Genomic DNA, 23,939 nt, shown 5'->3' with positions numbered 1-23,939 from the left:
GGGGGGGGGGGGAGGGGTGGACAAGAAGTGTCTGCAAAGTGGCTGCTGGAGATCAACAGCACCACAAGAAAAGATTTTATAAAAGTGGAAACCAAACATTTTATTATACAAATGAGAATTGTTTATGATACACGGAGCACCCAGCACTTTGGGTTGGCATTTACTTTAAGAAATATAAGAAAAATCACCAATTCTGTGTTGATTATACAGGCAGTTGAGCTGCTTATGAAGAGGACCTGTCATTATATTGTGTGGAGTGTGAATCGGAGGCGCTGCTCGGCGCTGTTCCTGTGAATTCCTCCCAATCCGCAGTCATTTTCACTCACCGCCCCATCCTCCATCAGAGACTTCCTCATCTCAACTTCTCCTTCTGGTTTCCTGTAAGAGATACATTTCACCAAATGTGAGTTTATTTCATATTCCGAGCAGAAAGAGAAAGTGTCAGTCCTGGGAAAAAGTAACAACTTCCACCAAGATGAGGAAGGAGCATAAAATTTTCTGAATAGAGGTGACGACTCGGTCAGAGGAGCACCTGAGATCCTGAGCAGAGGGGCCACAGAGATCCTGAGCAGAGGGGCCACTGACACTCTGAGTATTGCGACCATTGGAAAAACCAAGCAGAGGGGTCATTGACATCCTGAGTAGAGGGGCCACTGATATCCTGAGCAGAGGGGCCACTGATACTACAAGCAAAGGGGCCACTGACAAACCAAGCAGAGGAGCCATTGACAATACAAGCAAGACACAAAATCACCAATATTGTAAGTTGACAGATGCGTGTATTTATATATGTGTACATGTGTGTGTGTGTATGGTATATATACTATATATTAGGGTTGTACTGATAGTAGTATCGGTATTGGTGAAGAGCATTTCCACAATTATCCGTACTCGTTCAAATGGCCCCGATACTTTCAGGCTCGGCTCTTTGATCTGCCGGCGGGTCTCCCCGGTGTGGAAGGAGTCCGGTAATTGCAGCTGTCAAGAAAAAAAAAAAAAAACAACAACATTGCTCAGCCCTGAAACACTGAAATAAAAAGAAACATTGTTTCTTTTTGTATATTTCTGTTTCTTCATCTGCAGATCAAAGGGATGAGCAAATGTTCCTCTGCTTAACCCCTTAATAACCCTTCATTTACTCCCCACTCTCCTCCATGGAATTATTATTTTCCTGCTTTTTTTTCTTTTGTTCACATTTATTTTATAAACGATAAACAATTCATTTTTTTGTTTGCTTTGGTAGTGAAGATTTTTACACATATATATTAATATGTATTTACACATCTCACATGGAAAAAAAGAGCTAAATTCAAACAAAAGATATATTTATTTCTTTCATTTGTAAATAACTTTTCAATGCTTTGTACCGTTGCTGAGATCTGAAGTGAAAATAAAACATTTGCGGTAGGGATCGCTCATCCGTATCGGCGAGTACTAAAAAAAAAAAAAGTATCGGTACTTGTACTAATTATGGTATCGGTGCATCCCTACTATATATAGTGTCCGTATATCTCTATATACATCTATCTATCTATCTATCTATCTATCTATCTATCTATCTATCTATCTATTTCCATACATCTACATCTCTCTCTCTCTCTCTCTCTCTCTCTCTCTCTCTCTCTCTTTATATCTATCTATCTATCTATCTATCTATCTATCTATCTATCTATCTATCTATCTATCTATCTATCTATCTATCTATATCTATCTACAGTATATCTATCTACAGTGTGTATATATATATATATATATATATATATATATATATATATATATATATATATATATATACATTCATCTATCTATCTATCTATCTATCTATCTATCTATCTATCTATCTATCTATCTATCTATCTATCTATCTATCTATCTATCTATCTATCTATCTATCTATCTATCTCCATACATCTACATCTCTCTCTCTCTCTCTCTCTCTCTCTCTCTCTCTTTATATCTATCTATCTATCTATCTATCTATCTATCTATCTATCTATCTATCTATCTATCTATCTATCTATCTATCTATATCTATCTACAGTATATCTATCTACAGTGTATATATATATATATATATATATACATATTCATCTATCTATCTATCTATCTATCTATCTATCTATCTATCTATCTATCTATCTATCTATCTATCTATCTATCTATCTATCTATCTGTCTATCTCCATACATCTACATCTCTCTCTCTCTCTCTATCTATCTATCTATCTATCTATCTATCTATCTATCTATCTATCTATCTATCTATCTATCTATAGATATAGACACACAGTAGGTGTCCGTGTATTTCTATACTGTATATGTAGTGATGAGTGAACTGCCTTGGATTTGACGTGTCCTCCACAATGGGACAAGGTGCCATGGAAGGGGGTCTTCCTTGTAAGTTGCACTCCCAATGGTATGGGCATGTGGCCTGGTATGGTTTACCATGGTAGAGACACACCCTCATCACCCTCCACTTTCCTACATGCTTGGATAAACGCCTGATATGGATTTTGAGGGGGGTCCCATGGAAAAGAAGCAAAGAAAAAATTAAATAAAATTGGGGTCTCTCTCAAATTCCATACCAGGTCCTTATCCAGGCACACTGCTTGGCTGGCTAGGAAAGGATGAGGCAGCAAACATGTGGCCCACTTCTTCCTGAACCATACCAAGGCAGATGCCTTCAACACTGAGGGGGTGTCGTACAAGAAGTTGCCCGGCAAGGCACCTCGTCTCCATGTTCATTCAGCACACACCTGACCCAATGGATGAGGGGGTTACAGGGGAGACCTATTGCAATGTCTAAGCTCCTTTTAGAACATGGGGCCACCAGATATACACCTCCCCCCCCTACATGATTGAGAACTGGGTCACCAAAATAGTAAATAAAAACACACAGACCTTAGAATAAAGTCCATACCGAGATATACATTCAATATCAATACCGTCGTCCAGCAATGTAAACCATCAATCACCATAAGCAATGCCCACCAATGGTGACCCAAAGCAAGGAAGACCTGCCGCGCCTGACTATCTTCACTCCTGGGTGATGTCATTGACCAAGTATGGCCATGACTGGACCGCCATCCAACATTACAAACAGAACCATGCGGGCACGGAGGGCGTGAACCGTCCTCCAGGGGTATTAGAGGTACTGCCACTAAACGGTGGACTTCTGGCTGAGGAATGTCCACCAAAACATGGTCCAGGAAGGAGAACCGGCCAAATCTGGGCATTTGGGTTCCCTTTTTTTTTGCCAAATGGCAGCCAGACTCAGGTTGTGTTCAACTCATACTGGACCTGAAGCTCATAACTACAGTATATATAAATATATATAGAGATGGTCCATAACCGTCACTAATGTGAGAAACACTGAATGAGAGAAAACATTTCACACCATCCCGAGGATAGGCACCCAGTGTGCACCCTCACCCCTCAGATCACCCCAATTCCTGCACCTTCACCCCTCAGATCACCCCAAATCCTGCACCTTCACCCCCAGATCACCCCAATTCCTTCACCCCTCAGGTCACCCCAATTCCTACACCTTCACCCCTCAGATCACCCCAAATACTGAACCTTCACCCCTCAGATCACCCCAAATCCTGCACCTTCACCCCCAGATCACCCCAATTCCTTCACCCCTCAGGTCACCCCAATTCCTACACCTTCACCCCTCAGATCACCCCAAATCCTGAACCTTCACCCCTCAGAGCACCCCAAATCCTGAACCTTCACCCCTCAGATCACCCCAAATCCTGCACCTTCACCCCTCAAATCACCCCAATTCCTGCACCTTCACCCCTCAGATCACCCCAATTCCTGCACCTTCATCCCTCAGATCACCCCGATTCCTTCACCTTCACCCCTCAGATCACCCCAATTCCTTCAACCCTCAGATCACCCCAATTCCTTCACCTTCACCCCTCAGATCACCCCAATTCCTGCACCTTCACCCCCAGATCACCCCAATTCCTTCACCACTCAGATATCCCCAATTCCTTCACCTTCACCCCTCAGATCACCCCAATTCCTGAACCTTCACCCCTCAGATCACCCCAACTCCTTCATCCCTCAGATCACCCCAATTCCTGCACCTTCACCCCTCAGATCAGCCCAAATCTTGAACCTTCACCCCAATTCCTTCATCCCTCAGATCACCCCAATTCCTGAACCTTTACCCCTCAGATCACCTCAATACCTGCACATTCACCCCTCAGATCACCCCAATTCCTGCACCTCCACCCCTGAGATCCCCCCAATTCCTGCATCTCCACCCCTCAGATCTCCCCAATTCCTGCACCTTCACCCCTCAGATCACCCCAATTCCTGCACCTTCACCGCTCAGATCTCCCCAATTCCTGCACCTTCACACCTCAGATCACCCCAATTCCTGCACCTTATCTCCTCAGATCACCCCCAATTCCTGCACCTTCACCCCTCACATAACCTCAATTCCTGAACCTTCACCCCTCAGATCACCCCAATTACTGAACCCCTCATATCACCCCAATTCCTGAACCTTCACCCCTCAGATCACCCCAATTCCTGCATCTCCACCCCTCAGATCACCCCAATTCCTGCACCCCCACCCCTCAGATCACCTCACTTCCTGCACCTTCACCTCTCAGATCTCCCCAATTCCTGCACCTTCACCCCTCGTATCACCCCAATTCCTGCACCTTCACCCCTCAGATCACCCCGATTCCTGCATCTTCACCCCTCAGATCTCCTCAATTCCTGCACCTTCACCCCTCAGATCACCCCAATTCCTGCATCTTCACTCCTCAGATCACCCCAATTCCTGAACCTTCACCCCTCAGATCACCCCAATTCCTTCACCACTCAGATCACCCCAATTCCTGCACCTTCACCCCTCAGATCACCCCGATTCCTGCACCTTCACCCCCAGATCACCCCAATTCCTTCACCACTCAGATCTCCCCAATTCCTTCACCTTCACCCCTCAGATCACCCCAATTCCTGAACCTTCACCCCTCAGATCACCCCAATTCCTTCATCCCTCAGATCACCCCAATTCCTGCACCTTCACCCCTCAGATCACCCCAAATCTTGAACCTTCACCCCAATTCCTTCATCCCTCAGATCACCCCAATTCCTGAACCTTCACCCCTCAGATCACCTCAATACCTGCACATTCACCCCTCAGATCACCCCAATTCCTGCATCTCCACCCCTCAGATCTCCCCAATTCCTGCACCTTCACCCCTCATATCACCCCAATTCCTGCACCTTCACCCCTCAGATCTCCCCAATTCCTGCATCTCCACCCCTCAGATCTCCCCAATTCCTGCACCTTCACCCCTCATATCACCCCAATTCCTGCACCTTCACCCCTCATATCACCCCAATTCCTGCACCTTCACCCCTCAGATCTCCCCAATTCCTGCACCTTCAACCCTCGTATCACCCCAATTCCTGCACCTTCACCCCTCAGATCAACCCGATTCCTGCACCTTCACCCCTCAGATCTCCTCAATTCCTGCACCTTCACCCCTCAGATCACTCCAATTCCTGCATCTTCACTCCTCAGATCACCCCAATTCCTGAACCTTCACCCCTCAGATCACCCCAATTCCTTCACCACTCAGATCACCCCAATTCATGCACCTTCACCCCTCAGATCACCCCGATTCCTGCACCTTCACCCCTCAGATCACCCCAATTCCTGCACCTTCACCCCTCAGATCTCCCCAATTCCTGCACATTCACCCCTCAGATCTCCCCAATTCCTGCACCTTCACCCCTCAGATCTCCTCAATTCCTTCACCACCAGCCCTCAGATCACCCCAATTCCTTCACCCCTCAGATCACCCCAATTCCTGAACCTTCACCCCTCAGATCACCCCAATTCCTGCACCTTCACCTCTCAGATCACCCCAATTCCTGTACCTTCACTCCTCAGATCACCCCTAATCCCTGCACCTTCACCCCTCAGATCACCCCAATTCCTGCACCTTCACCCCTCAAATCTCCCCAATTCCTGCACCTTCACCTCTCAGATCTCCCCAATTCCTGCACCTTCACCCCTCAGATCACCCCGATTCCTGCACCTTCACCCCTCATATCACCCCAATTCCTGCACCTTCACCCCTCAGATCACCCCGATTCCTGCACCTTCACCCCTCAGATCTCCTCAATTCCTGCACCTTTACCCCTCAGATCACCCCAATTCCTGCATCTTCACTCCTCAGATCACCCCAATTCCTGAACCTTCACCCCTCAGATCACCCCAATTCCTTCACCACTCAGATCACCCCAATTCCTGTACCTTCACTCCTCAGATCACCCCTAATTCCTGCACCTTCACCCCTCAGATCACCCCGATTCCTGCACCTTCACCCCTCAGATCACCCCAATTCCTGCACCTTCACCCCTCAGATCTCCCCAATTCCTGCACTTTCACCCCTTAGATCACCCCAATTCCTGCACCTTCACCCCTCAGATCACCCCCAATTCCTGAACCTTCACCCCTCAGATAACCCCAATTCCTGCACCTTCACCCCTCAGATCACCCCGATTCCTGCACCTTCACCCCTCAGATCACCCCGATTCCTGCACCTTCACCCCTCAGATCACCCCATTTCTGCACCTTCACCCCTCATATCACCCCAATTCCTGCACCTTCACCCCTCAGATCTCCCCAATTCCTGCATCTCCACCCCTCAGATCTCCCCAATTCCTGCACCTTCACCCCTCATATCACCCCAATTCCTGCACCTTCACCTCTCAGATCTCCCCAATTCCTGCATCTCCACCCCTCAGATCTCCCCAATTCCTGCACCTTCACCCCTCATATCACCCCAATTCCTGCACCTTCACCCCTCAGATCTCCCCAATTCCTGCACCTTCACCCCTCATATCACCCCAATTCCTGCACCTTCACCGCTCAGATCTCCCCAATTCCTGCACCTTCACACCTCAGTTCACCCCAATTCCTGCACCTTATCTCCTCAGATCACCCCCAATTCCTGCACCTTCACCCCTCGCATCACCCCAATTCCTGAACCTTCACCCCTCAGATCACCTCAATTCCTGAACCTTCACCCCTCAGATCACCCCAATTCCTTCACCCCTCATATCACCCCAATTCCTGAACCTTCACCCCTCAGATCACCCCAATTCCTGCATCTCCACCCCTCAGATCACCCCAATTCCTGCACCTCCACCCCTCAGACCACCTCACTTCCTGCACCTTCACCTCTCAGATCTCCCCAATTCCTGCACCTTCACCCCTCGTATCACCCCAATTCCTGCACCTTCACCCCTCAGATCACCCCGATTCCTGCACCTTCACCCCTCAGATCTCCTCAATTCCTGCACCTTCACCCCTCAGATCACCCCAATTCCTGCATCTTCACTCCTCAGATCACCCCAATTCCTGCACCTTCACCCCTCAGATCACCCCAATTCCTTCACCACTCAGATCACCCCAATTCCTGCACCTTCACCCCTCAGATCACCCCAATTCCTGCACCTTCACCCCTCAGATCTCCCCAATTCCTGCACCTTCACCCCTCAGATCTCCCCAATTCCTGCACATTCACCCCTCAGATCACCCCAATTCCTTCACCACTCAGATCACCCCAATTCCTGCACCTTCACCCCTCAGATCACCCCAATTCCTGCACCTTCACCCCTCAGATCTCCCCAATTCCTGCACCTTCACCCCTCATATCACCCCAATTCCTGCACCTTCACCCCTCAGATCTCCCCAATTCCTGCATCTCCACCCCTCAGATCTCCCCAATTCCTGCACCTTCACCCCTCAGATCTCCCCAATTCCTGCACCTTCACCCCTCAGATCACCCCAATTCCTGTACCTTCACCGCTCAGATCTCCCCAATTCCTGCACCTTCACCCCTCAGATCTCCCCAATTCCTGCACCTTCACCTCTCAGATCTCCCCAATTCCTGCACCTTCACCGCTCAGATCTCCCCAATTCCTGCACCTTCACACCTCAGATCACCCCAATTCCTGCACCTTATCTCCTCAGATCACCCCCAATTCCTGCACCTTCACCCCTCGCATCACCCCAATTCCTGAACCTTCACCCCTCAGATCACCTCAATTCCTGAACCTTCACCCCTCAGATCACCCCAATTCCTTCACCTCTCATATCACCCCAATTCCTGAACCTTCACCCCTCAGATCACCCCAATTCCTGCATCTCCACCCCTCAGATCACCCCAATTCCTGCACCTCCACCCCTCAGACCACCTCACTTCCTGCACCTTCACCTCTCAGATCTCCCCAATTCCTGCACCTTCACCCCTCGTATCACCCCAATTCCTGCACCTTCACCCCTCAGATCACCCCGATTCCTGCACCTTCACCCCTCAGATCTCCTCAATTCCTGCACCTTCACCCCTCAGATCACCCCAATTCCTGCACCTTCACCTCTCAGATCTCCCCAATTCCTGCACCTTCACCGCTCAGATCTCCCCAATTCCTGCACCTTCACCCTCAGATATCCCCAATTCCTTCACCACCAGCCCTCAGATCACCCCAATTCCTGCACCTTCACCCCTCAGATCACCCCAATTCCTGCACCTTCACCTCTCATATCACCCCAATTCCTGCACCTTCACCGCTCAGATCTCACCAATTCCTGCACCTTCACCCCTCAGATATCCCCAATTCCTTCACCACCAGCCCTCAGATCACCCCAATTCCTGCACCTTCACCCCTCAGATCACCCCAATTCCTGCACCTTCACCTCTCATATCACCCCAATTCCTGCACCTTCACCCCTCAGATCTCCCCAATTCCTGCATCTCCACCCCTCAGATCTCCCCAATTCCTGCACCTTCACCCCTCAGATCTCCCCAATTCCTGTACCTTCACCTCTCAGATCTCCCCAATTCCTGCACCTTCACCGCTCAGATCACCCCAATTCCTGCAACTTCACCCCTCAGATCACCCCAATTCCTGCACCTTCACCCCTCAGATCACCCCAATTCCTGTACCTTCACCTCTCAGATCTCCCCAATTCCTGCACCTTCACCGCTCAGATCACCCCAATTCCTGCAACTTCACCCCTCAGATCATCCCAATTCCTGCACCTTCACACCTCAGATCACCCCAATTCCTGCACCTTATCTCCTCAGATCACCCCCAATTCCTGAACCTTCACCTCTCAGATCTCCCCAATTCCTGCACCTTCACCGCTCAGATCTCCCCAATTCCTGCACCTTCACCTCTCAGATCTCCCCAATTCCTGCACCTTCACCGCTGAGATCACCCCAATTCCTGCAACTTCACCCCTCAGATCACCCCAATTCCTGCACCTTCACCCCTCAGATCACCCCAATTCCTGTACCTTCACCTCTCAGATCTCCCCAATTCCTGCACCTTCACCGCTCAGATCACCCCAATTCCTGCAACTTCACCCCTCAGATCATCCCAATTCCTGCACCTTCACACCTCAGATCACCCCAATTCCTGCACCTTATCTCCTCAGATCACCCCCAATTCCTGAACCTTCACCCCTCAGATCACCTCAATTCCTGAACCTTCACCCCTCAGATCACCCCAATTCCTTCACCCCTCATATCACCCCAATTCCTGAACCTTCACCCCTCAGATCACCCCAATTCCTGCACCTCCACCCCTCAGACCACCTCACTTCCTGCACCTTCACCTCTCAGATCTCCCCAATTCCTGCACCTTCACCCCTCGTATCACCCCAATTCCTGCACCTTCACCCCTCAGATCACCCCGATTCCTGCACCTTCACCCCTCAGATCACCCCAATTCCTGCATCTTCACTCCTCAGATCATCCCAATTCCTGAACCTTCACCCCTCAGATCACCCCAATTCCTTCACCACTCAGATCACCCCAATTCCTGCACCTTCACCCCTCAGATCACCCCGATTCCTGCACCTTCACCCCTCAGATCACCCCAATTCCTGCACCTTCACCCCTCAGATCTCCCCAATTCCTGCACCTTCACCCCTCAGATCTCCCCAATTCCTGCACCTTCACCCCTCAGATATCCCCAATTCCTTCACCACCAGCCCTCAGATCACCCCAATTCCTGCACCTTCACCCCTCAGATCACCCCAATTCCTGAACCTTCACTCCTCAGATCACCCCTAATCCCTGCACCTTCACCCCTCAGATCACCCCAATTCCTGCACCTTCACCCCTCAGATATCCCCAATTCCTTCACCACCAGTCCTCAGATCACCCCAATTCCTGCACCTTCACCCCTCAGATCACCCCAATTCCTGAACCTTCACCCCTCAGGTCAACCCAATTCTTGCACCTTCACCCCTAATGTCACCCCAATTCCTACACCTTCACCCCTCAGATCTCTCCAATTCCTGCACCTTCACCCCTCAGATCACCCCAATTCCTGAACCTTCACCCCTCAGGTCAACCCAATTCTTGCACCTTCACCCCTAATGTCACCCCAATTCCTGCACCTTCACCCCTCAGATCTCCCCAATTCCTGCATCTCCACCCCTCAAATCTCCCCAATTCCTGCACCTTCAACCCTCATATCACCCCAATTCCTGCACCTTCACCTCTCAGGTCTCCCCAATTCCTGCATCTCCACCCCTCAGATCTCCCCAATTCCTGCACCTTCACCCCTCATATCACACCAATTCCTGCACCTTCACCCCTCAGATCACCCCAATTCCTGTACCTTCACCTCTCAGATCTCCCCAATTCCTGCACCTTCACCGCTCAGATCTCCCCAATTCCTGCACCTTCACACCTCAGATCACCCCAATTCCTGCACCTTATCTCCTCAGATCACCCCCAATTCCTGCACCTTCACCCCTCGCATCACCCCAATTCCTGAACCTTCACCCCTCAGATCACCTCAATTCCTGAACCTTCACCCCTCAGATCACCCCAATTCCTTCACCTCTCATATCACCCCAATTCCTGAACCTTCACCCCTCAGATCACCCCAATTCCTGCATCTCCACCCCTCAGATCACCCCTATTCCTGCACCTCCACCCCTCAGACCACCTCACTTCCTGCACCTTCACCTCTCAGATCTCCCCAATTCCTGCACCTTCACCCCTCGTATCACCCCAATTCCTGCACCTTCACCCCTCAGATCACCCCGATTCCTGCACCTTCACCCCTCAGATCTCCTCAATTCCTGCACCTTCACCTCTCAGATCTCCCCAATTCCTGCACCTTCACCGCTCAGATCTCCCCAATTCCTGCACCTTCACCCCTCAGATATCCCCAATTCCTTCACCACCAGCCCTCAGATCACCCCAATTCCTGCACCTTCACCCCTCAGATCACCCCAATTCCTGCACCTTCACCTCTCATATCACCCCAATTCCTGCACCTTCACCCCTCAGATCTCCCCAATTCCTGCATCTCCACCCCTCAGATCTCCCCAATTCCTGCACCTTCACCCCTCATATCACCCCAATTCCTGCACCTTCACCCCTCAGATCTCCCCAATTCCTGCACCTTCACCCCTCATATCACCCCAATTCCTGCACCTTCACCCCTCAGATCTCCCCAATTCCTGCACCTTCACCTCTCAGATCTCCCCAATTCCTGCACCTTCACCGCTCAGATCATCCCAATTCCTGCACCTTCACACCTCAGATCACCCCAATTCCTGCACCTTATCTCCTCAGATCACCCCCAATTCCTGAACCTTCACCCCTCAGATCACCTCAATTCCTGAACCTTCACCCCTCAGATCACCCCAATTCCTTCACCCCTCACATCACCCCAATTCCTGAACTTCACCCCTCAGATCACCCCAATTCCTGCACCTCCACCCCTCAGACCACCTCACTTCCTGCACCTTCACCTCTCAGATCTCCCCAATTCCTGCACCTTCACCCCTCGTATCACCCCAATTCCTGCACCTTCACCCCTCAGATCACCCCGATTCCTGCACCTTCACCCCTCGTATCACCCCAATTCCTGCACCTTCACCCCTCAGATCACCCCGATTCCTGCACCTTCACCCCTCAGATCTCCTCAATTCCTGCACCTTCACCCCTCAGATCACCCCAATTCCTGCATCTTCACTCCTCAGATCACCCCAATTCCTGAACCTTCACCCCTCAGATCACCCCAATTCCTTCACCACTCAGATCACCCCAATTCCTGCATCTTCACTCCTCAGATCATCCCAATTCCTGAACCTTCACCCCTCAGATCACCCCAATTCCTTCACCACTCAGATCACCCCAATTCCTGCACCTTCACCCCTCAGATCACCCCGATTCCTGCACCTTCACCCCTCAGATCACCCCCAATTCCTGCACCTTCACCCCTCAGATCTCCCCAATTCCTGCACCTTCACCCCTCAGATCTCCCCAATTCCTGCACCTTCACCCCTCAGATGTCCCCAATTCCTTCACCACCAGCCCTCAGATCACCCCAATTCCTGCACCTTCACCCCTCAGATCACCCCAATTCCTGAACCTTCACTCCTCAGATCACCCCTAATCCCTGCACCTTCACCCCTCAGATCACCCCAATTCCTGCACCTTCACCCCTCAGATATCCCCAATTCCTTCACCACCAGCCCTCAGATCACCCCAATTCCTGCACCTTCACCCCTCAGATCACCCCAATTCCTGAACCTTCACCCCTCAGGTCAACCCAATTCTTGCACCTTCACCCCTAATGTCACCCCAATTCCTGCACCTTCACCCCTCAGATCTCTCCAATTCCTGCACCTTCACCCCTCAGATCACCCCAATTCCTGAACCTTCACCCCTCAGGTCAACCCAATTCTTGCACCTTCACCCCTAATGTCACCCCAATTCCTGAACCTTCACCCCTCAGATCACCTCAATTCCTGAACCTTCACCCCTCAGATCACCCCAATTCCTTCACCCCTCATATCTCCCCAATTCCTGCACCTTCACCCCTCGTATCACCCCAATTCCTGCACCTTCACCCCTCAGATCACCCCGATTCCTGCACCTTCACCCCTCAGATCTCTCCAATTCCTGCACCTTCACCCCTCAGATCACCCCAATTCCTGAACCTTCACCCCTCAGGTCAACCCAATTCTTGCACCTTCACCCCTAATGTCACCCCAATTCCTGCACCTTCACCCCTCAGATCTCCCCGATTCCTGCACCTTCACCCCTTAGATCTCCCCGATTTCTGCACCTTCACCCCTCAGATCACCCCAATTCCTGCACTTTCACCCTCAGGTCATCCCAATTCCTGCACCTTCAACACTCAGATCACCCCAATTCCTGCACCTTCACCCTCAGATCACCCCAATTCCTGCACCTTCACCCCTCAGATCTCCCCAATCCCTGCACCTTCACCCCTCAGATCTCCCCAATTCCTGCACCTTCACCCCTAATGTCACCCCAATCCCAGCACCTTCACCCTCATATCACCCCAAATCCCTGCACCCTCACCCCTCAGTTCACCCCCAATTCCTGCACCTTCACCCCCCAGATCACCCCAATTCCTGCACCTTCACCCCTCAGATCACCCCAATTTTTGCACCTTCACCCACTCAGATCAACCCAATTCCTGCACCTTCACCCCTAATGTCACCCCCAATTCCTGCACCTTCACCCCTCAGATCTCCCCGATTTCTGCACCTTCACCCCTCAGATCTCCCCGATTTCTGCACCTCCACCCCTCAGATCACCCAAATTCCTGCACCTTCGCCCCTCAGATCATCCCAATTCCTGCACTTTCACCCCCCAGATCACCTCAATTTCTGCACCTTCACCCCTCAGATCTCCCCAATCCCTGCACCTTCACCCCTCAGATCTCCCCAATTCCTGCACCTTCACCCCTAATGTCACCCCAATCCCAGCACCTTCACCCCTCATATCACCCCAAATCCTGCACCCTCACCCCTCAGTTCACCCCCAATTCCTGCACCTTCACCCCCCAGATCACCCCAATTCCTGCACCTTCACCCCTCAGATCACCCCAATTTTTGCACCTTCACCCCCTCAGATCAACCCAATTCCTGCACCTTCACCCCTAATGTCACCCCAATTCCTGCACCTTCACCCCTCAGATCTCCCCGATTTCTGCACCTTCACCCCTCAGATCTCCCCGATTTCTGCACCTCCACCCCTCAGATCACCCAAATTCCTGCACCTTCGCCCCTCAGATCATCCCAATTCCTGCACTTTCACCCCCCAGATCACCTCAATTTCTGCACCTTCACCCCTCAGATCTCCCCAATCCCTGCACCTTCACCCCTCAGATCTCCCCAATTCCTGCACCTTCACCCCTAATGTCACCCCAATCCCAGCACCTTCACCCCTCATATCACCCCAAATCCTGCACCCTCACCCCTCAGTTCACCCCCAATTCCTGCACCTTCACCCCCCAGATCACCCCAATTCCTGCACCTTCACCCCTCAGATCACCCCAATTTTTGCACCTTCACCCCCTCAGATCAACCCAATTCCTGCACCTTCACCCCTAATGTCACCCCAATTCCTGCACCTTCACCCCTCAGATCTCCCCGATTTCTGCACCTTCACCCCTCAGATCTCCCCGATTTCTGCACCTCCACCCCTCAGATCACCCAAATTCCTGCACCTTAACCCCTCAGATCACCCCAATTCCTGCACCTTTACCCCTCAGATCAACCCAATTCCTGCACCTTCACCCCTCAGATCACCCCGATTCCTGCACCTTCACCCCTCAGATCACCCCGATTCCTGCACCTTCACCCCTCAGATCACCCCGATTCCTGCACATTCACCGCTAAGATCACCCCAATTCCTGTAACTTCACCCCTCACATCACCCCAATTCCTGCACCTTCGCCCCTCAGATCACACCAATTCCTGCACCTTCACCCCCTCAGATCAACCCAATTCCTGCACCTTCACCCCTCATGTCACCCCAATTCCTGCACCTTCACCCCTCATATCACCCCAATTCCTGCACCCTCACCCCTCAGTTCACCCCCAATTCCTGCACCTTCACCCCTCAAATCACCCCAATTCCTGCACATTCACCCCTCAGATCATCCCAATTTCCTTCACCTTCAACCCTCAAATCACCCCAATTCCTGCACTTTCACCCCCCAGATCACCTCAATTCCTGCACCTTCACCCTCAGATCACCTCAATTCCTGCACCTTCAACACTCACATCACCCCAATTCCTGCACCTTCAACACTCAGATCTCCCCGATTTCTCCACCTTCACCCCTCAGATCTCCCCGATTTCTGCACCTCCACCCCTCAGATCACCCAAATTCCTGCACCTTAACCCCTCAGATCACCCCAATTCCTGCACCTTCACCCCTCAGATCAACCCAATTCCTGCACCTTCACCCCTCAGGTCACCCCAATTCCTACACCTTAACCCCTCAGATCACCCCAATTCCTGCACCTTCACCCCTCAGATCAACCCAATTCCTGCACCTTCATCCCTCAGATCACCCCAATTCCTGCACCTTCACCCCTCAGTTCACCCCCCAATTCCTGCACCCTCACCCCTCAGTTCACCCCCAATTCCTGCACCTTCACCCCTAATGTCACCCCAATTCCTGCACCTTCACCCCTCATATCACCCCAATTCCTGCACCTTCACCCCTCAGATCACCCAATTCCTGCAACTTCACCCCTCACATCACCCCAATTCCTGCACCTTCATCCCTCAGATCTCCCCAATTCCTGCACCTTCACCCCCCAGATCACCCCAATTCCTGCACCTTCACCCCTCAGATCTCCCCGATTCCTGCACCTTCACCCTCAGGTCATCCCAAATTCCTGCACCTTCACCCTCAGGTCACCCCAATTCTTGCACCTTCACCCCTAATGTCACCCCAATTCCTGCACCTTCACCCTCAGATCACCCCAATTCCTGCACCTTCACCCCTCAGGTCACCCCAATTCCTGCACCTTCACCCCTCAGATCTCTCCAATTCCTGCACCTTCAGCCCCAGATCACCCCAATTCCTGCACTTTCACCCCCCAGATCACCTCAATTCCTGCACCTTCACCCCTCAGATCACCTCAATTCCTGCACCTTCACCCCTCAGATCACCCTGATTCCTGCACCTTCACCCCTCAGATCACCCCGATTCCTGCACATTCACCGCTAAGATCACCCCAATTCCTGCAACTTCACCCCTCACATCACCCCAATTCCTGCACCTTCATCCCTCAGATCTCCCCAATTCCTGCACCTTCACCTCTCAGATCTCCCCAATTCCTGCACCTTCACCTCTCAGATCACCCCAATTCCTGCACCTTCACCCCTCAGATCACCCCAATTCTTGCACCTTCACCCCCTCAGATCAACCCAATTCCTGCACCTTCACCCCTAATATCACCCCAATTCCTGCACCTTCACCCCTCATATCACCCCAAATCCTGCACCCTCACCCCTCAGTTCACCCCCAATTCCTGCACCTTCACCCCCCAGATCACCCCAATTCCTGCACCTTCACCCCTCAGATCACCCCGATTTCTGCACCTTCACCCCTCAGATCTCCCCAATCCCTGCACCTTCACCCCTCAGATCTCCCCAATTCCTGCACCTTCACCCCTAATGTCACCCAATCCCAGCACCTTCACCCCTCATATCACCCCAAATCCTGCACCCTCACCCCTCAGTTCACCCCCAATTCCTGCACCTTCACCCCCCAGATCACCCCAATTCCTGCACCTCCACCCCTCAGATCACCCAAATTCCTGCACCTTAACCCCTCAGCTCACCCCAATTCCTGCACCTTCACCCCTCAGATCAACCCAATTCCTGCACCTTCACCCCTCAGATCACCCCGATTCCTGCACCTTCACCCCTCAGATCACCCCGATTCCTGCACCTTCACCCCTCAGATCACCCCGATTCCTGCACATTCACCGCTAAGATCACCCCAATTCCTGTTACTTCACCCCTCACATCACCCCAATTCCTGCACCTTGGCCCCTCAGATCACACCAATTCCTGCACCTTCACCCCCTCAGATCAACCCAATTCCTGCACCTTCACCCCTAATGTCACCCCAATTCCTGCACCTTCACCCCTCATATCACCCCAATTCCTGCACCCTCACCCCTCAGTTCACCCCCAATTCCTGCACCTTCAGCCCCAGATCACCCCAATTCCTGCACTTTCACCCCTCAGATCATCCCAATTCCTGCACTTTCACCCCCCAGATCACCTCAATTCCTGCACCTTCACCCCTCAGATCACCTCAATTCCTGCACCTTCACCCCACAGATCTCCCCGATTTCTGCACCTTCACCCCTCAGATCTCCCCGATTTCTGCACCTCCACCCCTCAGATCACCCAAATTCCTGCACCTTAACCCCTCAGATCACCCCAATTCCTGCACCTTCACCCCTCAGATCAACCCAATTCCTGCACCTTCACCCCTCAGATCAACCCAATTCCTGCACCTTCATCCCTCAGATCACCCCAATTCCTGCACCTTCACCCCTCAGATCACCCCAATTCCTGCACCTTCACCCCTCAGATCTCCCCAATTCCTGCACCTTCACCCCTCAGATCACCCCAATTTCTGCACCTTCACCCCTCAGATCTCCCCAATTCCTGCACCTTCACCCCTCAGATCACCCCAATTCCTGCACCTTCACCCTCAGGTCATCCCAATTCCTGCACCTTCAACACTCAGATCACCCCAATTCCTGCACCTTCACCCCTCAGGTCACCCCAATTCTTGCACCTTCACCCCTAATGTCACCCCAATTCCTGCACCCTCACCCCTCAGTTCACCCCCAATTCCTGCACCTTCACCCCTAATGTCACCCCAATTCCTGCACCTTCACCCCTCAGATCACCCCAATTCCTGCACCTTCACCCCCTCAGATCAACCCAATTCCTGCACCTTCACCCCTAATGTCACCCCAATTCCTGCACCTTCACCCCTCATATCACCCCAATTCCTGCACCCTCACCCCTCAGTTCACCACCAATTCCTGCACCTTCACCCCTAATGTCACCCCAATTCCTGCACCTTCACCCCTCATATCACCCCAATTCCTGCACCTTCACCCCTCAGATCACCCCAATTCCTGCAACTTCACCCCTCACATCACCCCAATTCCTGCACCTTCATCCCTCAGATCTCCCCAATTCCTGCACCTTCACCCCCCAGATCACCCCAATTCCTGCACCTTCACCCCTCAGATCTCCCCGATTCCTGCACCTTCACCCTCAGGTCATCCCAAATTCCTGCACCTTCACCCCTCAGGTCACCCCAATTCTTGCACCTTCACCCCTAATGTCACCCCAATTCCTGCACCTTCACCCCTCAGATCACCCCAATTCCTGCACCTTCACCCCTCAGGTCACCCCAATTCCTACACCTTAACTCCTCAGATCACCCCAATTCCTGCACCTTCACCCCTCAGATCAACCCAATTCCTGCACCTTCACCCCTCAGATCACCCCAATTCCTGCACCTTCAACCCTCAGATCACCCCAATTCCTGCACCTTCACCCCTCAGATCTCCCCAATTCCTGCACCTTCACCCCTCAGATCACCCCAATTCCTGCACCTTCACCCCTCAGATCTCTCCAATTCCTGCACCTTCAGCCCCAGATCACCCCAATTCCTGCACTTTCACCCCCCAGTTCACCCCCAATTCCTGCACCTTCAACCCTCAGATCAACCCAATTCCTGCACCTTCACCCCTAATGTCACCCCAATTCCTGCACCTTCACCCCTCATATCACCCCAATTCCTGCACCCTCACCCCTCAGTTCACCCCCAATTCCTGCACCTTCACCCCTAATGTCACCCCAATTCCTGCACCTTCACCCCTCATATCACCCCAATTCCTGCACCTTCACCCCTCAGATCACCCCAATTCCTGCACCCTCACCCCTCAGTTCACCCCCAATTCCTGCACCTTCACCCCTCAAATCACCCCAATTCCTGCACCTTCACCCCTCAGATCTCCCCAATTCCTGCACCTTCAGCCCCAGATCACCCCAATTCCTGCACTTTCACCCCTCAGATCATCCCAATTCCTGCACTTTCACCCCTCAGATCACCTCAATTCCTGCACCTTCACCCCTCAGATCTTCCAGATTCCTGTACCTTCACCCCACAGATCTCCCCGATTTCTGCACCTTCACCTCTCAGATCTCCCCGATTTCTGCACCTCCACCCCTCAGATCACCCAAATTCCTGCACCTTAACCCCTCAGATCACCCCAATTCCTGCACATTCACCCCTCAGATCAACCCAATTCCTGCACCTTCACCCCTCAGATCACCCCGATTCCTGCACCTTCACCCCTCAGATCACCCCGATTCCTGCACATTCACCGCTAAGATCACCCCAATTCCTGCAACTTCACCCCTCACATCACCCCAATTCCTGCACCTTCGCCCCTCAGATCACCCCAATTCCTGCACCTTCACCCCCTCAGATCAACCCAATTCCTGCACCTTCACCCCTAACGTCACCCCAATTCCTGCACCTTCACCCCTCATATCACCCCAATTCCTGCACCCTCACCCCTCAGTTCACCCCCAATTCCTGCACCTTCACCCCTCAAATCACCCCAATTCCTGCACTTTCACCCCTCAGATCTCCCCAATTCCTGCATCTTCAGCCCCAGATCACCCCAATTCCTGCACTTTCACCCCTCAGATCATCCCAATTCCTGCACTTTCACCCCCCAGATCACCTCAATTCCTGCACCTTCACCCCTCAGATCACCTCAATTCCTGCACCTTCACCCCTCAGATCTTCCCGATTCCTGTACCTTCACCCCACAGATCTCCCCGATTTCTGCACCTTCACCCCTCAGATCTCCCCGATTTCTGCACCTCCACCCCTCAGATCTCCCCGATTTCTGCACCTCCACCCCTCAGATCACCCAAATTCCTGCACCTTAACCCCTCAGATCACCCCAATTCCTGCACCTTCACCCCTCAGATCAACCCAATTCCTGCACCTTCATCCCTCAGATCAACCCAATTCCTGCACCTTCACCCCTCAGATCACCCCGATTCCTGCACCTTCACCCCTCAGATCACCCCGATTCCTGCACCTTCACCCCTCAGATCACCCCGATTCCTGCACATTCACCGCTAAGACCACCCCAATTCCTGCAACTTCACCCCTCACATCACCCCAATTCCTGCACCTTCATCCCTCAGATCTCCCCAATTCCTGCACCTTCACCCCCCAGATCACCCCAATTCCTGCACCTTCACCCCTCAGATCTCCCCGATTCCTGCACCTTCACCCTCAGGTCATCCCAATTCCTGCACCTTCAACACTCAGATCACCGAAAATTCCTGCACCTTCACCCCTCAGGTCACCCCAATTCTTGCACCTTCACCCCTAATGTCACCCCAATTCCTGCACCCTCACCCCTCAGTTCACCCCCTATTCCTGCACCTTCACCCCTAATGTCACCCCAATTCCTGCACCTTCACCCCTCAGATCACCCCAATTCCTGCACCTTCACCCCTCAGGTCATCCCAATTCCTACACCTTAACCCCTCAGATCACCCCAATTCCTGCACCTTCACCCCTCAGATCAACCCAATTCCTGCACCTTCACCCCTCAGATCTCCCCAATTCCTGCACCTTCACCCCTCAGATCACCCCAATTCCTGCACCTTCACCCTCAGGTCATCCCAATTCCTGCACCTTCAACACTCAGATCACCCCAATTCCTGCACCTTCACCCCTCAGGTCACCCCAATTCTTGCACCTTCACCCCTAATGTCACCCCAATTCCTGCACCCTCACCCCTCAGTTCACCCCCTATTCCTGCACCTTCACCCCTAATGTCACCCCAATTCCTGCACCTTCACCCCTCAGATCACCCCAATTCCTGCACCTTCACCCCTCAGGTCACCCCAATTCTTGCACCTTCACCCCTAATGTCACCCCAATTCCTGCACCCTCACCCCTCAGTTCACCCCCAATTCCTGCACCTTCACCCCTAATGTCACCCCAATTCCTGCACCTTCATCCCTCAGATCTCCCCAATTCCTGCACCTTCACCCCCCAGATCACCCCAATTCCTGCACCTTCACCCCTCAGATCTCCCCGATTCCTGCACCTTAACCCCTCAGATCACCCCAATTCCTGCACCTTCACTCCTCAGATCAACCCAATTCCTGCACCTTCACCCCTCAGATCTCCCCAATTCCTGCACCTTCAGCCCCAGATCTCCCCAATTCCTGCACCTTCAGCCCCAGATCACCCCAATTCCTGCACTTTCACCCCCCAGATCACCTCAATTCCTGCACCTTCACCCCTCAGATCACCCCGATTCCTGCACCTTCACCCCTCAGATCACCCCGATTCCTGCACATTCACGGCTAAGATCACCCCAATTCCTGCAACTTCACCCCTCACATCACCCCAATTCCTGCACCTTCATCCCTCAGATCTCCCCAATTCCTGCACCTTCACCCCCCAGATCACCCCAATTCCTGCACCTTCACCCCTCAGATCTCCCCGATTCCTGCACCTTCACCCTCAGGTCATCCCAATTCCTGCACCTTCAACACTCAGATCACCGAAAATTCCTGCACCTTCAACCCTCAGGTCACCCCAATTCTTGCACCTTCACCCCTAATGTCACCCCAATTCCTGCACCTTCAACCCTCAGATCACCCCAATTCCTGCACCTTCACCCCTCAGGTCACCCCAATTCCTACACCTTAACCCCTCAGATCACCCCAATTCCTGCACCTTCACCCCTCAGATCAACCCAATTCCTGCACCTTCACCCCTCAGATCACCCCGATTCCTGCACCTTCACCCCTCAGATCACCCCAATTCCTGCACCTTCACCCCTCAGATCTCCCCAATTCCTGCACCTTCACCACTCAGATCACCCCAATTCCTGCACCTTCACCCCTCAGATCTCCCCAATTCCTGCACCTTCAGCCCCAGATCACCCCAATTCCTGCACTTTCACCCCTCAGATCATCCCAATTCCTGCACCTTCACCCCTCAGATCACCTCAATTCCTGCACCTTCACCCCTCAGATCACCCCGATTCCTGCACATTCACCGCTAAGATCACCCCAATTCCTGCACCTTCACCCCTCAGATCACCTCAATTCCTGCACCTTCACCCCTCAGATCTCCCCAATTCCTGCACCTTCACCCCTCAGATCACCCCAATTCCTGCACCTTCAACACTCAGATCACCCCAATTCCTGCACCCTCACCCCTCAGATCTCCCCAATTCCTGCACCTTCACCCCTCAGATCACCCCAATTCCTGCACCTTCACCCTCAGGTCATCCCAATTCCTGCACCTTCAACACTCAGATCACCCCAATTCCTGCACCTTCACCCCTCAGGTCACCCCAATTCTTGCACCTTCACCCCTAATGTCACCCCAATTCCTGCACCCTCACCCCTCAGTTCACCCCCAATTCCTGCACCTTCACCCCTAATGTCACCCCAATTCCCGCACCTTCACCCCTCAGATCACCCCAATTCCTGCACCTTCACCCCCTCAGATCAACCCAATTCCTGCACCTTCACCCCTAATGTCACCCCAATTCCTGCACCCTCACCCCTCAGATCTCCCCAATTCCTGCACCTTAACCCCTCAGATCACCCCAATTCCTGCACCTTCACCCCTCAGATCAACCCAATTCCTGCACCTTCACCCCTCATATCACCCCAATTCCTGCACCTTCACCCCTCAGATCTCCCCAATTCCTGCACCTTCACCACTCAGATCACCCCAATTCCTGCACCTTCACCCCTCAGATCTCCCCAATTCCTGCACCTTCAGCCCCAGATCACCCCAATTCCTGCACTTTCACCCCTCAGATCATCCCAATTCCTGCACCTTCACCCCTCAGATCACCTCAATTCCTGCACCTTCACCCCTCAGATCACCCCGATTCCTGCACATTCACCGCTAAGATCACCCCAATTCCTGCACCTTCACCCCTCAGATCACCTCAATTCCTGCACCTTCACCCCTCAGATCTCCCCAATTCCTGCACCTTCACCCCTCAGATCACCCCAATTCCTGCACCTTCAACACTCAGATCACCCCAATTCCTGCACCCTCACCCCTCAGATCTCCCCAATTCCTGCACCTTCACCCCTCAGATCACCCCAATTCCTGCACCTTCACCCTCAGGTCATCCCAATTCCTGCACCTTCAACACTCAGATCACCCCAATTCCTGCACCTTCACCCCTCAGGTCACCCCAATTCTTGCACCTTCACCCCTAATGTCACCCCAATTCCTGCACCCTCACCCCTCAGTTCAACCCCAATTCCTGCACCTTCACCCCTAATGTCACCCCAATTCCCGCACCTTCACCCCTCAGATCACCCCAATTCCTGCACCTTCACCCCCTCAGATCAACCCAATTCCTGCACCTTCACCCCTAATGTCACCCCAATTCCTGCACCTTCACCCCTCATATCACCCCAATTCCTGCACCTTCACCCCTCAGATCACCCCAATTCCTGCAACTTCACCCCTCACATCACCCCAATTCCTGCACCTTCATCCCTCAGATCTCCCCAATTCCTGCACCTTCACCCCCCAGATCACCCCAATTCCTGCACCTTCACCCCTCAGATCTCCCCGATTCCTGCACCTTCACCCTCAGGTCATCCCAATTCCTGCACCTTCAACACTCAGATCACCGAAAATTCCTGCACCTTCACCCCTCAGGTCACCCCAATTCTTGCACCTTCACCCCTAATGTCACCCCAATTCCTGCACCTTCACCCCTCAGATCACCCCAATTCCTGCACCTTCACCCTCAGGTCATCCCAATTCCTGCACCTTCAACACTCAGATCACCCCAATTCCTGCACCTTCACCCATCAGGTCACCCCAATTCTTGCACCTTCACCCCTAATGTCACCCCAATTCCTGCACCCTCACCCCTCAGTTCACCCCCAATTCCTGCACCTTCACCCCTAATGTCACCCCAATTCCTGCACCTTCACCCCTCATATCACCCCAATTCCTG

The 23,939-nt window shown here is 52.4% G+C and overlaps 1 protein-coding gene across 2 annotated transcripts in view; it reads left to right on the top strand.

Moving 5' to 3' along the window:
* The first annotated feature begins 435 nt into the window (after positions 1 to 435).
* Positions 436 to 23,939, top strand: part of LOC143959457 (uncharacterized) — a 147,269-nt gene continuing 123,765 nt past the window's right edge. Inside the window, exon 1 of one of the 2 annotated variants that reach the window (XM_077468109.1) lies at positions 436 to 761. The gene's annotated coding sequence lies outside the window, so the exon portion shown is untranslated. The remainder of the gene's footprint in view (positions 762 to 23,939) is intronic. The other variant, XM_077468110.1, reaches the window with a different exon arrangement.

Source organism: Lithobates pipiens, unplaced genomic scaffold (genome assembly GCF_037356315.1).
Source record: "Lithobates pipiens isolate NorthernLeopardFrog02 unplaced genomic scaffold, aLitPip1_a1.2 Scaffold_76, whole genome shotgun sequence".
In the NCBI taxonomy this organism is placed as follows: domain Eukaryota; kingdom Metazoa; phylum Chordata; class Amphibia; order Anura; family Ranidae; genus Lithobates; species Lithobates pipiens.
Note: the sequence above shows the minus strand (reverse complement) of the source record. Positions and strands in the feature narration are given on the sequence as shown.